The sequence below is a fragment of the Panthera onca genome, chromosome C1 (assembly GCF_046562875.1).
Source record: "Panthera onca isolate mPanOnc1 chromosome C1, mPanOnc1 haplotype 2, whole genome shotgun sequence".
Taxonomy (NCBI): domain Eukaryota; kingdom Metazoa; phylum Chordata; class Mammalia; order Carnivora; family Felidae; genus Panthera; species Panthera onca.
In genome coordinates this window covers 131,318,120-131,331,394 of record NC_138346.1, presented here as the reverse complement: position 1 = coordinate 131,331,394, position 13,275 = coordinate 131,318,120, and the positions used below count along the sequence as shown (strand labels likewise).

The 13,275-nt window shown below is 33.5% G+C and overlaps 1 pseudogene; it reads right to left on the bottom strand.

Moving 5' to 3' along the window:
- The window catches only part of LOC132670911 (alpha-ketoglutarate-dependent dioxygenase alkB homolog 4-like), a 138,870-nt pseudogene extending 137,944 nt beyond the window's left edge, over window positions 1-926 (bottom strand).
- Window positions 927-13,275: the final 12,349 nt, after the last annotated feature.

The following is a 13,275-nucleotide window of genomic DNA, read 5'->3' as shown; positions in this document are numbered from 1 at the left end:
GGGAGAGGGAGAATCCCAAGCATTCTCTGCACTGCCAGTGTGGAGCCTGGAGCAGGACTTGAACTCACGAATCGTGAGATCATGACCTGACCTGAAATTAAAAGTCAGATGCTTAACTGACTGACCCATCCAGATGCCCCCTAAATTTATTTATATTAGGACACCATATATGATCTCATTCCCCACTGTACACACACATAAAATATATTCACTAAAATATCATTGTGATGCCTGAATCTATAGAACTTCCTAAATAAATCCTTAAGAATCAAGTGATCTTCTGATTAATGTTTCTTACACTTAACCACAGTGCAAATAGAGTACTTTCTTAACAACCACAGTTTCAAGATGGAATAGATATATATGTTATACAAAATCTTTAACCTCTGATTATTTTCAAGAGCATTTTTAGTTTCATAATAATCTCTCATAAAATATTATTTTTGTTCAAAAAAATATGGCTTAGGGGCAACTGGCTGGTTCTCTTGATCTCAAGGTTGTGAGTTTGAGCCCCACGCGGGGTATAGATTACTTAAATAAATTAAAACTTTTAAAAATAATATAATTTAGGTTTTGATTGCTTAAATTTATTTTCAGTGGCACAGAAGCAATATATTTCTTTAGACAGCACCTCCTAATATTTTCATCTCGAAATAAATTACTAGCAGATTCCAAATGGAAGTAAGAAAGGGAGCAGACCTGAAACTGACCTCTCACAATCTCCACTTCTTACTCTTTGTGTTCTCAATTTTGCCTCTATTCTACAGAATGTGCACTTGTGAAGTCTACCCATTTGTTTTAGCTCTCTGCCACGCACCTCTGAAAGTATGGATTCTGATATCTCTGCGGTTCTTTATATCGATGAGCACCTCCTCATCATTACATTTCCTGGCAGCTTTCCAGTTTTCATGCTGTAGCACTGTCATCTCAATTTTGTCTCTGCTTCCAGCCTCTATATAATTTTTACCATCAGAGAAGGGATAGGAAAGACACGTCAACTTTTAAACTGACAGGCAGGTGACAGCTGCCTAGCAGAAAGGATTTGAGGCTGCCCTTTGATTACCAACTCCCAGAAGTCCTTTAAGAGGAATAGTGCTTTTTCCTACATGCACCCAATCGCAACTCACATAAACCTTTTACAATAGCCACGTCACACTGTACTCATGTTTTAATTTGCATGACAGTCTAGTTCGCTAGATAAGTTTTCAGCCAGCGTCTGTTGTGTTGGCTGCTCAGTTCCCTTGTTCCTACCCCAGTGCCTAGCACAGGGAAACCACTCAACAAATGCTTCTCAACAACTACATAAATGGAGAGTAAATGAGTATTGCCAAATTGACTGGAGCTTTGACTTTTAAGCTCAGTCCTTGGACAATGTGAAGAAGGAACTTGATCAGGAAAAGGAAAAAAAAAATAATGCATACCATTATGTTGACTATTTTAATTTGACTTAAAAATGAAATAAACTGAAAGGATCCCCCACATTTGTGAAGCTTCTGCTGAAAAGACTTTTTTCAAAATTTTATGCGATATTAATAACCCCCAGCACAACCTTCTGAGAGGAGTGAACAAAATGACTCAAATTGGCACAGTGAATATTATTTTACCAATGATTATATTTTATACTTAAAAAATACATATCTTGACAGCAGAGATTGTATTTTACCTTTATGTATATATCTTATAAAAACAGTATCAGATGTGACAGTGTGACAACTCAGAAAATATACCAGCCACCCTCCTAGATTCATTGCCCCATTTTCTCCTTTTTTTTTTTACCTAATCATCTACTCAGGATTTGATAATAATTGGGTGATGACCATGGTGAAAAAATGAATACAGGATATCTTCTCTGATCTACTTAGTATCCTGCCAAATGGAAAAAATAAAGTGTGATAAAGTGTGATACTAATTTACTATAACATCCAACTCATCTTGCAAATGTTTTACAAAAACATAAAGTTCTCCATAAAAAAAGAGAAACATCTCTAGTTATGAAACATCAGTACTTAATCTTTTGTAGCAAGAACAAAGCTACTGGCAAAACAAAGCCACTGCCCTCTTTTGCCCAACCTCACACATACATGCACGCAAAATAGACAAAGCAGTTACTTGAACGCAGATTCATTTGGATGGTGTTACTTTGGACTTATACGCAGATAGGTTTATGAGAAGTATTTTTGGAATATCGTCTGCAATATCTTTGTCCCCTTGCTTTGGAAGCATGGCTCTCTAAACCAGGAACAGATTATAGCCTACTTTACTTCAAATAATTGTAATCAAACCTAAAAGAAAAAAGGAAAACTATTTATTGCTCCATTGCATGAGTCACTGTAGAATTCTTAGATTTTGGGTCCTTCCTTCCTTCCTTCCTTCCTTCCTTCCTTCTTTCTTTCTTTCTTTCTTTCTTTCTTTCTTTCTTTCTTTCCTTCCTTCCTTCCTTCCTTCCTTCCTTCCTTCCTTCCTCTCTTCCTTCCTCTCTACCTACCTCTTTCTCTCCCTCCTTCTTTTTCTTTCTTTTCTTTTTCTTTCTTTCTTTCTTTCTTTCTTTCTTTCTTTCTTTCTTTCTCTTACCCTTTTCTTTCTTTCTCTTTCTCTCTTTGTTCCTTTAAGTCTTTCTCTTTCTTTCTTCCTTCCTTTTCTCTCTCTTTCTCTTCCTCTTTCTTTCTTTCTTTCTCTTTCTCTCTTTCTTCCTCTTTCTTTCTTTCTTTCTTTCTTTCTTTGTTCCTGCATGTATCTGTTTTCATGAGCATTTTTTTTAGATTGGCTGAGTTAAATTACATGCTGATTTCTATGGTTTTGTTCTAATAATTTCATAATAAGCGATATTGTAACTACCAGTCACCTTTAACTTTAGGCATTGATATATATACCTTATTTTTCAGGACAGCAGTTAGATTTTTCTTTAAAAATAAAATGTATTTCTAAGAGTTCAAGGTAATTCTGAATATTCGAATAATTCTATTTGGTGCTTGTAATTATAAACTTGAGGACCAGTAAATGTAGCTCCTATTACACATCTTTTAAGTAGAATTAAAATAGGGCAACTTTTAAAGCAAATGTCCAGAGGTGCCTGGGTGGCTCTGTTGGTTGAACATCTGACTTCAGCTCAGGTCATGATCTCACAGCTCGTGAGTTCGAGCCCCACGTCAGGCTCTGTGCTGATAGCTCAGAGCCTAGAGCCTGCTGCAGATTCTGTGTCTCCCTCTCTCTGCCCCTTCTCTGCTCACAATCTCTCTCTCTCTCTCTCTCTCTCTCTCTCTCTCTCTCTCTCTCTCTCAAAAGTAAATAAAATAAAAGGGGCACCTGGGTGGCTCAGTTGGTTAAGCACAGGTCGTCATCTCAGGGTTCATGCGTTGGAGCCTTGCGTTGGGCTCCGTGCTGATAGCTCAGAGCCTGGAGCCTGCTTCAGATTCTGTATCTCCCTCTCTGCTCTTCCCCTGCTCATGCTCTGTCTCTCTAAAAAAAAAAAAAAAAAAATTGAAAAATTTTTAAATAATAAAATAAACATTAAATTAAAAAAAAAATAAGCAAAAGTCCTGTTATGAACCTGATTTTGCACATGATCTGGCTCAAATGATTAAAGTATCAATAAATTCAACAAAGTATATGTGATTTGGTTTTAAAACAAATCACTAATTTTATAAGTATTTTATTTAAACTTCTGGAGCTCAGAAAAGGCAATACAAAGGCTACAGTCAGACACACTTTTTTTTTTTAAACTGTGAAAAAGCAAAACAAGTGGCATTGTTTCCCTCAGAACTTCCCTTGATCATATGAATGCAACCTTTCAAAATGGCCTAGGGAGACAGCAAGCATTTTATCAGTGATCTCACAACACACATTCTAGACTCTGAGAAAACATATCTACTCTTTTCACAAAATTTTCAAAAATCAAGTAACTTTTACACTTTCCTAAAATAAAATAGAATTTTACACCTTTATGTGAGATGATGAATTTGCTCTAATAATATTTAATTTTTAATTAAAACTCAAAACAAAAAGTCTACTAATAAACACAAACAAGTTACCTGACTTTTTTCTGCAGTTCACGTAGAATGTTTATTTTCTTTTGGTTTCTATCTACTATACTGTAAAGTTTTGGGGAAGCTTTACTGAACTAATGCTTTAATTTTGTTACAGTGCTTGCCTTACTTAAACTAATGAGATAAGTTTTAATGGAAGTTATACACTTCACAGATTTCAAATCTCAATTTATGACTGTTTTGGTCCCATTTTCTTTCCTTTTTAATTTTCTTTTTATTATCATTGACAGTTTGTCATAATCATTTCTTTTTTGAAGTATTCCCAACAACCTCCAATGCAGTGTTGCAGGAGAGGGATGATAACTAACCTCCTGTCCATTCAGGAAACACCTGCATCCTCAGTGGTTGCTACCCGGTCATTCTTCAGCAATGCCACTTGTTACAATCTCTTGTCTTCCTAACATTATTTACCTTTTTCTTAACCTTAAGGTAGAATTTACTGATCCCGGCTTTGTTAACTTTCCCAAAACTATGATAAACTCTGAACACTCTACTGATATTGCAACCCTCAAATAGTTTATAGCATGGATATCAGGATTATATCTACTTCCTGAAAAATAAGCATTTTTGCTGTCTGGTTTAATTATATTCATTTCTGTATCTCTCTATTTGTACTTATTTTTAATTACAGCAACATAAAATTTTCACATTACATTGATTGCATACATGATTACATTTTATCTGTAGAATAAATCTGTGGGAATCTGTTCACAGATACAGAAACTTGAAAAGTTGCTTATGTTTCTGGTAATTGGACAAGTCATAGCACAAATCCAAACAAAAATAAAGTGCAGTGATTTTTCTGGAGTGCCACAGCTGCCACCTGAGAAGACAGATAGAAGAGAAAATGCATCCATCTTAATGGGTAGAATCTATATATTATACTCTCTTTGGAATGTGCTTATTAAAGTGCTAATTGTAGATAAACACTGAAAATTACGCTGACACTGACGTCATTAGATGATTAGTAAACTGATTGTTTGATAGAGAAATTATAGAAAGCTGTCAAAGTTTGTAACATATTATTTCACAAAAGGTGCTGGGCATTTTCTAAATATGTGTTTTATTGATCCAAATGCTGAAAGGCAAGCTACATATCTGAGAGTTCAGGTAATATTTTTGACTTCCCATTTATATTTCCCTTAATTTACCTCCTTATCTTACCATCTCCTCAACCTCAGAAAATAATTCATGGAAATCTATTCTGGGAAATGAACCCAAATATCACTGTTAGTAGTGCTTGTTATAGGTAATGTATGGAATTTTAATATTATTGATACTATTTAAATAATTAACTTTCTATGGCTTAGGGAAAATGTACATGTATTCCTCAAGATAGGATGGCCTGATTTTAAAAGTTAACAGAGGGGCAGCAGGGTGGTTCAGTTGGTTGAATGTCTGACTCCTGATTATAGCTCAGGTCATGAAGCCAGGATTGAGGGATCAAGCCCCATGTCGGGCTCTGTGCTGAGCATGGAGCCTTCTTAAGATTCTTTCTCTTCCTCTGGCCCTCTCCCTCGCTTGCTCTCTTTTTCTGTAAAATTTAAAAAAAATTTAATAGAGACTTTTTCATTGCAAATATGGTATTAATGTAGTATTCTCTTATTTTTGCATATTTTCCATATTCAATGAAGTGAGCAGATACTTTATTCTATGAATAATTCAGTAGAGTGAATTCTAATTTAAATCAACAGTTTTAGCAGTTTAGAAAACTTTAGTTATTAACAGAAATACTTTGTAAATTTTTAATTTACTTTTCTTTCCAGTTGTGATTTTATTTTATTTTTAATTCCAGTATAGTTAACATACAGGGTTATATTAGTTTCAGGTGTATAATATAGTGATTCCACAATTCTATACATCACCTGGTGCTCATCACAAGTGCCCTCCTTAGCTACATCACCTATTTCACCCATCCCCTTTCCCCTGTCCACTCTGGTAACCATCAGTCTGATCTCTGTAGTTAAGAGTCTATTTCTTGGTTTAACTCTTTCTTTTTATTTCCTTTACTTGTTTCTTTTGTTATTTGATTTCCACGTATCACTGAAATTGTGATATTTGTATTTCTCTGACTGACTTATTTGCTTAACATTACACTCTCTAGCTCCATCCATATCATTGCAAATGACAAGATTTCATTCTTTTTCATGGCTGAATAATATTCCATTGTGTATATATACCACATCTTTATCCTTTCATCTATTGTTGGGTAATTGGACTGTTTCCATAATTTGGCTATTGTAAATTAAATTTACTCTTAGTTTACATAGTTACTTTCAGTTTTATTTGTGAAATCCTAAAGATTAATAAGAAAATGGTACAAATTACATTTGTCTATTTAGGGAGCTGAATTATGATCATTAATCTTGCTCTTTACAGTTATTTCAACTTATTCTCCCTTATCTTCATGGTGCCATTTAATGTGAAATGGGTAAAAATGTCTTTTCAGGTTCTTCTCTGAAATATATAATTCTCTGAGGGTCAACCATTCAACTTGTCCACACTTATATATTTACACCAGAAACTAATTTAGTAAAGTTGACTAAGTGATCAGAAGTGGCACGAAAGAAGCCACCCAATCAGTGACAACTCTTATGAGCAAGGATTTTGGAAATAATGTTAGTATGTATTATAGTATGATATTACATATGGTATATTATCTGATATAAGTATAAATAAAGTGTTAACGTTAAATAGTTCCTACAGATCAGGGTGCATGGGTAGCTCAGTTGGTTAAGTGTCCGACTTCCACTCAGGTCCTGACTCATGCTCCTGGGTTGGAGCCCCGCGTCGGGCTCTGTGCTGACAGCTCAGAGCCTGGAGACTGCTTCAGATTCTAAACCAAAGTTTTAGAAATAAGTGTGTTAAGAAACACACTTAAAGTTGAAGAGCAATATGAAAATATGTATACAAAGTTTTAGAAATAATCGGTCTTAGATCTAAAAACTCTAAGAACTAATCCAGTGGAAATAGTCTTAGCATAAATGCCCTTAAATAAATATAAATAAGAATGTTTAACACTGCATTATTTATGATTGTGTAAATGACAAATAAGCCTAATATTCAAAATAGCTAATGTATTAAATAAAGCATTATCTATTTGTATACAGACCTTAAGGAATAAAGTACAGTATATAGTGATAATATAATTGTAAGTAAAAGTGCAAGAAATAAAGCTTCCTATAGTATAAAATATGAATTTTATAAATGCACATATGCGTTTATACGTGGATATAAATAGAGTAAAATACACCACATTTTTAGAGTAGGTGGTACTGGGTGATATTCATAACTTTTAAAATTTTCTAAATTATATTTACCTTTTTTCAAATTTTATCAATAAATACGTATTATAATTATAATTAGAAAGAAAACATATTACCAAAAAAATTAAAAAGCCATGAATTCATATTGGAAAAAAATAAAATACTGACATGTAAAATATAAATGAGTTTAATACATCAGTAAGCATTTTTGATAGCCTGCAATTAAATCAATTTTTAAAAGTTAACCTCTGCATAAATGAGTGTATATAAAATGAGAAGAAAAAGCAGACAAAAGAACAGCCAATCCATCAAAGAACTATAAATAATTAATACATATGGTAATATCATTCATAATCTTATGCAATCAAAACTATCTCACCCTTATAAAATGTCAAATTCTAAATTTGACAAGTATTAGGTAAAATGCATACTACACAGTTTGTAGAGGTAAAAGAGATGGGCTATCTAATGCACTGCAGGTGGAAAACTAAAACAGTGTGATATTTCTATAGAAAATAGTTTGATAATGAAAGCTAAAGTTTGTTTACTGGAAGAAAATCTGTGTTTGCCCTATACTGACAGCTGGTTTATCAGTAGTTAGGAGCATGGTCTCTGAAGGCACACCACTTGGTTTCAAATCCAGGCTCTTTTTCACTGATTAGCACTGTGTCCACAAGTAGCACATTGAACTTGCTTTTTCTTACTTAACTTACTTGTACAATGAAAATATTTATCATGTTTACCTCATAGGTTTGTCATGAAAATTAAGTGAATTTAAAAAAAAAACAAAAACAAAAACATTTTTTTTTTTAACGTTTATTTATTTTTGAGACAGAGAGAGACAGAGCATGAATGGGGGAGGGTCAGAGAGAGGGAGACACAGAATCCGAAACAGGCTCCAGGCTCCGAGCTGTCAACACAGAGCCCGACGTGGGGCTCGAACTCAGGGACCGCGAGATCATGACCTGAGCCGAAGTCGGCCGCTCAACCGACTGAGCCACCCAGGCGCCCCAAAAATTAAGTGAATTTTTATATGTAAAATTCTTAGAACATGTTCAGCCAATGTTAAGCACTCAGTAAATATTAATTCTTATTGCTACTATTCACAGTGTTATTGACATTAATATAACTCATTTATTTTTAGTTTTTTAATGTTTATTTATTTTTGAGAAACAGAGACACAGAGTATTAGCGGAGGAGGGGTAGAGAGAGAGGGAGACAAAGAATCTGAAGCAGGCTCTAAGCTCTGAGATGTCAGCACAGAGCCCAACATGGGGCTTGAACCCACAAGCCATGAGATCATGACCTGAATCAAAGCAGTATGCTTAACTGCTTAACTGACTGACCTACCCAGGCACCTACCTCTAATAGAACTCATTTTAAAGCCAGAGAGAGCAGGTCTATGTGGGAAGGTAGGAAAAACCTATATTGGAAAGAGTAACTGGAACTGTATCCTGGTTTCTGATCTCCAAAGTTATGATATCTTACTAAAAACTATAGTCAGTCCCAGTCTGGTCTTGGCCAAGCTCTGTTTACCTTTTATATCTTTGCGTAAAGCCCACTGTATGACCCTTCATTCATTTTCCCATGAGTGCACTAAAACTATCTAGGTGAATTTTACTCTCTAGAGAACAACCGAAGTGAAATAAATGGAGAGTAATATAAAAATCTTTATTATGTGTTATTTTGTAAACGTTACTTATCTACAGTTACAGCCTATGGAGATGTCTCACTCTGACTTTCCACTTTCCTACAGTAAGGTCCTCCCTTCCCTCAAGCATGATTGAGTTTTTTTGAAGTAGAGATTGTCAAAGAGTGATTCCCAAAAAAATGTGTTCTCCCTTCAGTCTAAGACCAGATTACCCCCCTTTTTATATCCAGTTTCCTTAGCAGAGATCCTACTTATGCAAGACAGGCCCACTCTAAAAAGAGCTGTAAGCTTATTCTATGATACATGGCTAGACAGCTTTTCAAAATATGGCACAGTCTAATGACAAATACTAAATAAAGCACCATAGGCAGTGCATTTTTACAGATATGATCAAATATATTTATAACTGTTATTTACTATAGTAAATAATTGGAAACCAGCTAAATGTCCGACAATAAAGAAAGAAACTAGCATTCAGCCATAGGATGTAATGTAAATATATTAAAAATAGCTTTTAAGGAATTGTAATAATGCCAGGGGTAAAAAAAAAAGCAAAGCATGAAGTAAGCATGACTCTGCATTACAGAATCACATATATCAGTTATATGTGCGGGTGTGGGTTATATGTGACAAAAAGAGACAGAAAGAATGTCCAGCTGTGTGTAAGGAAGAAATGGCTTGTAGGAAATATACTGTATTTAATGGGGGTTATACCTGGTTTCTGGAATTATGGATAGTGGTTGTTTTTCTCTATTACTCGTTTTACATTTTCTGTATTATTTTTAATCAGAAAATATTTAAAAAGCTTAAATTATCTACTCTCATATTTTTACTATAAGGTTCAAATGTTTCAAAGAGGTTTACCAAGATTTAGGCATGAGTGAATTATAAAATATATTGACCACAAGTGGTTAATATCATTAGCAGTTAAGCAATTTTTAAAAAGCTCAAATAATATTATATAGGAAATATAGGAAAGAGTAACTGGAATTTATATCTGTCAAATTGGAATATTAAGAATCTTCTCATTATTCAGTGTACCTGAGGAAAGAAACACACTCACAATTTGTGGGAGTACTAAAGTATGCAGCAGTTTGGGAGAGGAGGTTAGTGACAGCAATGGGTATCTGAGCATATCTACCCCTTTGCCTAGAAATCACACTGTTAGGAATTTTAAAAAGTTCTAGTCAAAAACAGGTGTGTAAAGACAAATATGTATGAATGGTCTCTGATTTTTTCTAACAGCAAAAAATATATATTACATAATGACAATACAGTGCTCAGGTGTGAAAATAAATGCAAAGTAAGGTATAAGTAAAGGAATAGAACATCTTCCAAGATATTCTGTTAATTAAAAAATCAGATTTCAAAATTATATATAAAATGTTCTTACATTTTTACATAAAATCAGGATTAAGCAGGATGATTCCAGTTATTTCAATCATTTATAAAATACAGCTATACATATATTTCGTTTGCCAGAAAATTTAGGAAAAACTACACTAAAAATCTTTGACAATGATTATCTCCAGGTAGTATTGATTGAGGGGTAGGGAATTTTACTTTTCACTCTTTTCCATGGTAGATACTGCTTCTATAACATTATTATTATAGTCGATAATGAAAACAATTATCACATATTCATTGCCATTAAAGACAGAGCTGATATAATTTTTCTTAATTAGCATGCTCAATCTGATGTTGTCTTTTGAGACTGAAAAATTATAAATGCCATCTTTTTTATCAAGGGAATAAACATTTTCACTTTCAGAATAGTGACCTGCTTTGTTCAGTCATATTTTATTACTGTTAGGTTGAATTTCACGAAATCCTCTGTGTCATCTGGATATTATGTAGAATAATAAACATTTTATTGCATTTAACTATTTTAGCAATTGAAGGCTCACTAATGATTTCCATTTTTACTATTTTTTCAAAATCATTATTTTTATCTATCAGAAGTAATTCTTAACAAGATTTTTAAAGGCCTAAAAGCTAAAAACTGAAACACTCATTAAGGAAACAATCAGGATGTCCAGAAGAAATTGATATTTCAACCATCAAAAAAGCAAATAAGTATTTTAGTTAATTCTATATAAAATAAGTCCAGACACTAGTTTTGATAATACCCAAAAACTAAGTTCCCTACATTTTAATTAAGGGTCATGATGTAATTATTAAACAATTTTGTTGTATCAATTACAACACTGAAACCAGATAATAGAGAATATGCCAAACACAAAGTAATTTTAAAATTATGACTGCGCCTAATATTTTCCCCAGAACTAATTTCAAAACAGAAAATGTATATCCTAAACTAGTAACTCACTGAGGGGCACCTGGGTGGCTCAGTCAGTTAAGTGTCCAACTCTTGATTTCAGCTCGTCAGGATCTCGCAGTTCATGAGTTTGAGCCCAGTGTTGGACCTACTCACTGACAATGTGGATCCTGCTTGGGATTTTCACTCTCTCTCTCTGTTTCCCCCCAACTCACTCTCTCTCTCTCTCTCTCTCTCTCTCTCTCTCTTTCTCTCTCTTTCTCTCTCTCTCAAAGTAAATAAACAAACTTAAAAACATAGTAACTCATTGTATGTAAGTATGTTTTACAACTCTATAACTTCCAAAGAATCATTTAATAGATAATATGATGCATCCCCCCAAAAAAGCAAATAAAAATACATTGCCCTACACTAGAAAATGCTACACATACACAGAACAAACTGGTTAAATAGTTTAATTTATCACATATGTCTCATAAAAATGCTACTAATAAGCCAGCGATTGTTTCCTCAAGTTGAGATTTGCCTGTTCAGTATCTTTGATCTTATTAGAAAGCCCTTGCTAAACTCGTTTTATACATGAGACTTTACACTGCAGATAAATGATAAAATACAGTGACTGGATTTCATTGTTCAATTCAAGCTTTCTGATTCACCTATTTGTTTTCTTTAAAAAAATACTTTTTTTTTATTCTAGTGTCATTAACATGCAGTGCTATTTTTTTTCTTATTATCATCATTTATATAGTTTTCTTCAGTATGACTTCTCATTGTGAAATGTAATGTGTTCTCCATAATATGAAAACCCCTTACCCAAATTCACAAACTAGCTGTCTCTTTATGTTAAACATGATCATTTGGTCACTTTAGGAAACTTTCACTATTAAGAACTAGTAGTAAAACTAGTAACAGCTGTTTATTATTTTTGAAGAAACTATTAAGAGAACAGAAGCATATCATATTAACATGAGACTCACATTTAACAAGGACTCTAATCTAGGGCCCATGGATAAACTTGACTGTATCCTAGACACTAGAAAAGCCTGCAAATTGTGTGTGTGTATGTGTGTTTACATGGGAGTCCTAAACTTTCATTGTCTTAAAAGCAGTGTAGAAACCCCTTCCATAAAAGGGTTAGTAACATGTTAAGCAATTGCAAATTATCCCTTATTCACTGAAAGCTGAAACTGTAGTTTCTAGGCTCCAGCCATAAAGAAAGCTACTTGTTTTATAGTATTCATCTATATCAGGTATTGGTTTCAGAATAACAATCAATTCAGTATTTTGCTTAGATGATTTTAAATTACTGATCAAAATACATGGTATTTTTAAGCCTTTTTAGAGAGAGAAGAAAAAAGAGAGATGATTTTGATGTCCAATTAATAGAGCAAAAGAGGATCTAAGATGAGAAATAGTTGTAACCTAAGACTTACTTCTTATTCCTCAATTCAATTTTACTAAAAATATTGATTAGAAAATAATAAAGTTAGACCTTAGTGTCTCATCTGTCTTCTTGCATTAAGAGGGCAGCACTAGCAGAGGAAGCCCCTATTAAACACAGGTGTCAGTTTTATTCCTTATGCACTTTTTTCTATTCTGTACAGTTTCCTGAAGGGTGTGAAAATAAACATACTTAGGAGACTTCACAAGAACTCTAAGTATCCTTCAAGGTGATATGCTGCAATTTGATCCCCCCTGCTATCTTTTTATTTCCTCCAAAATAAATCAGATCTTTTATTATGGTGTCATTTACTCATATATTGGGCTTTTAATCTGTACTTGTGACTGTGACCAGGACATAAATACCATAATTAGTATGAATAACATCCAAATGGAGCAGCAGCTAATGTTGGTTAAAAGTAACAATTCCACGGTATGAGAAGCTGTATCCCACATGTGCCAGAAATAAAAGTAGAAATTTGATTAAATAGCAGAGCAGGGCAGTATATATATATATATATATACACTATATATATATACTGTGTATATATATGTATTGTATATATATATATATATATATAGTATATAATAGTATAT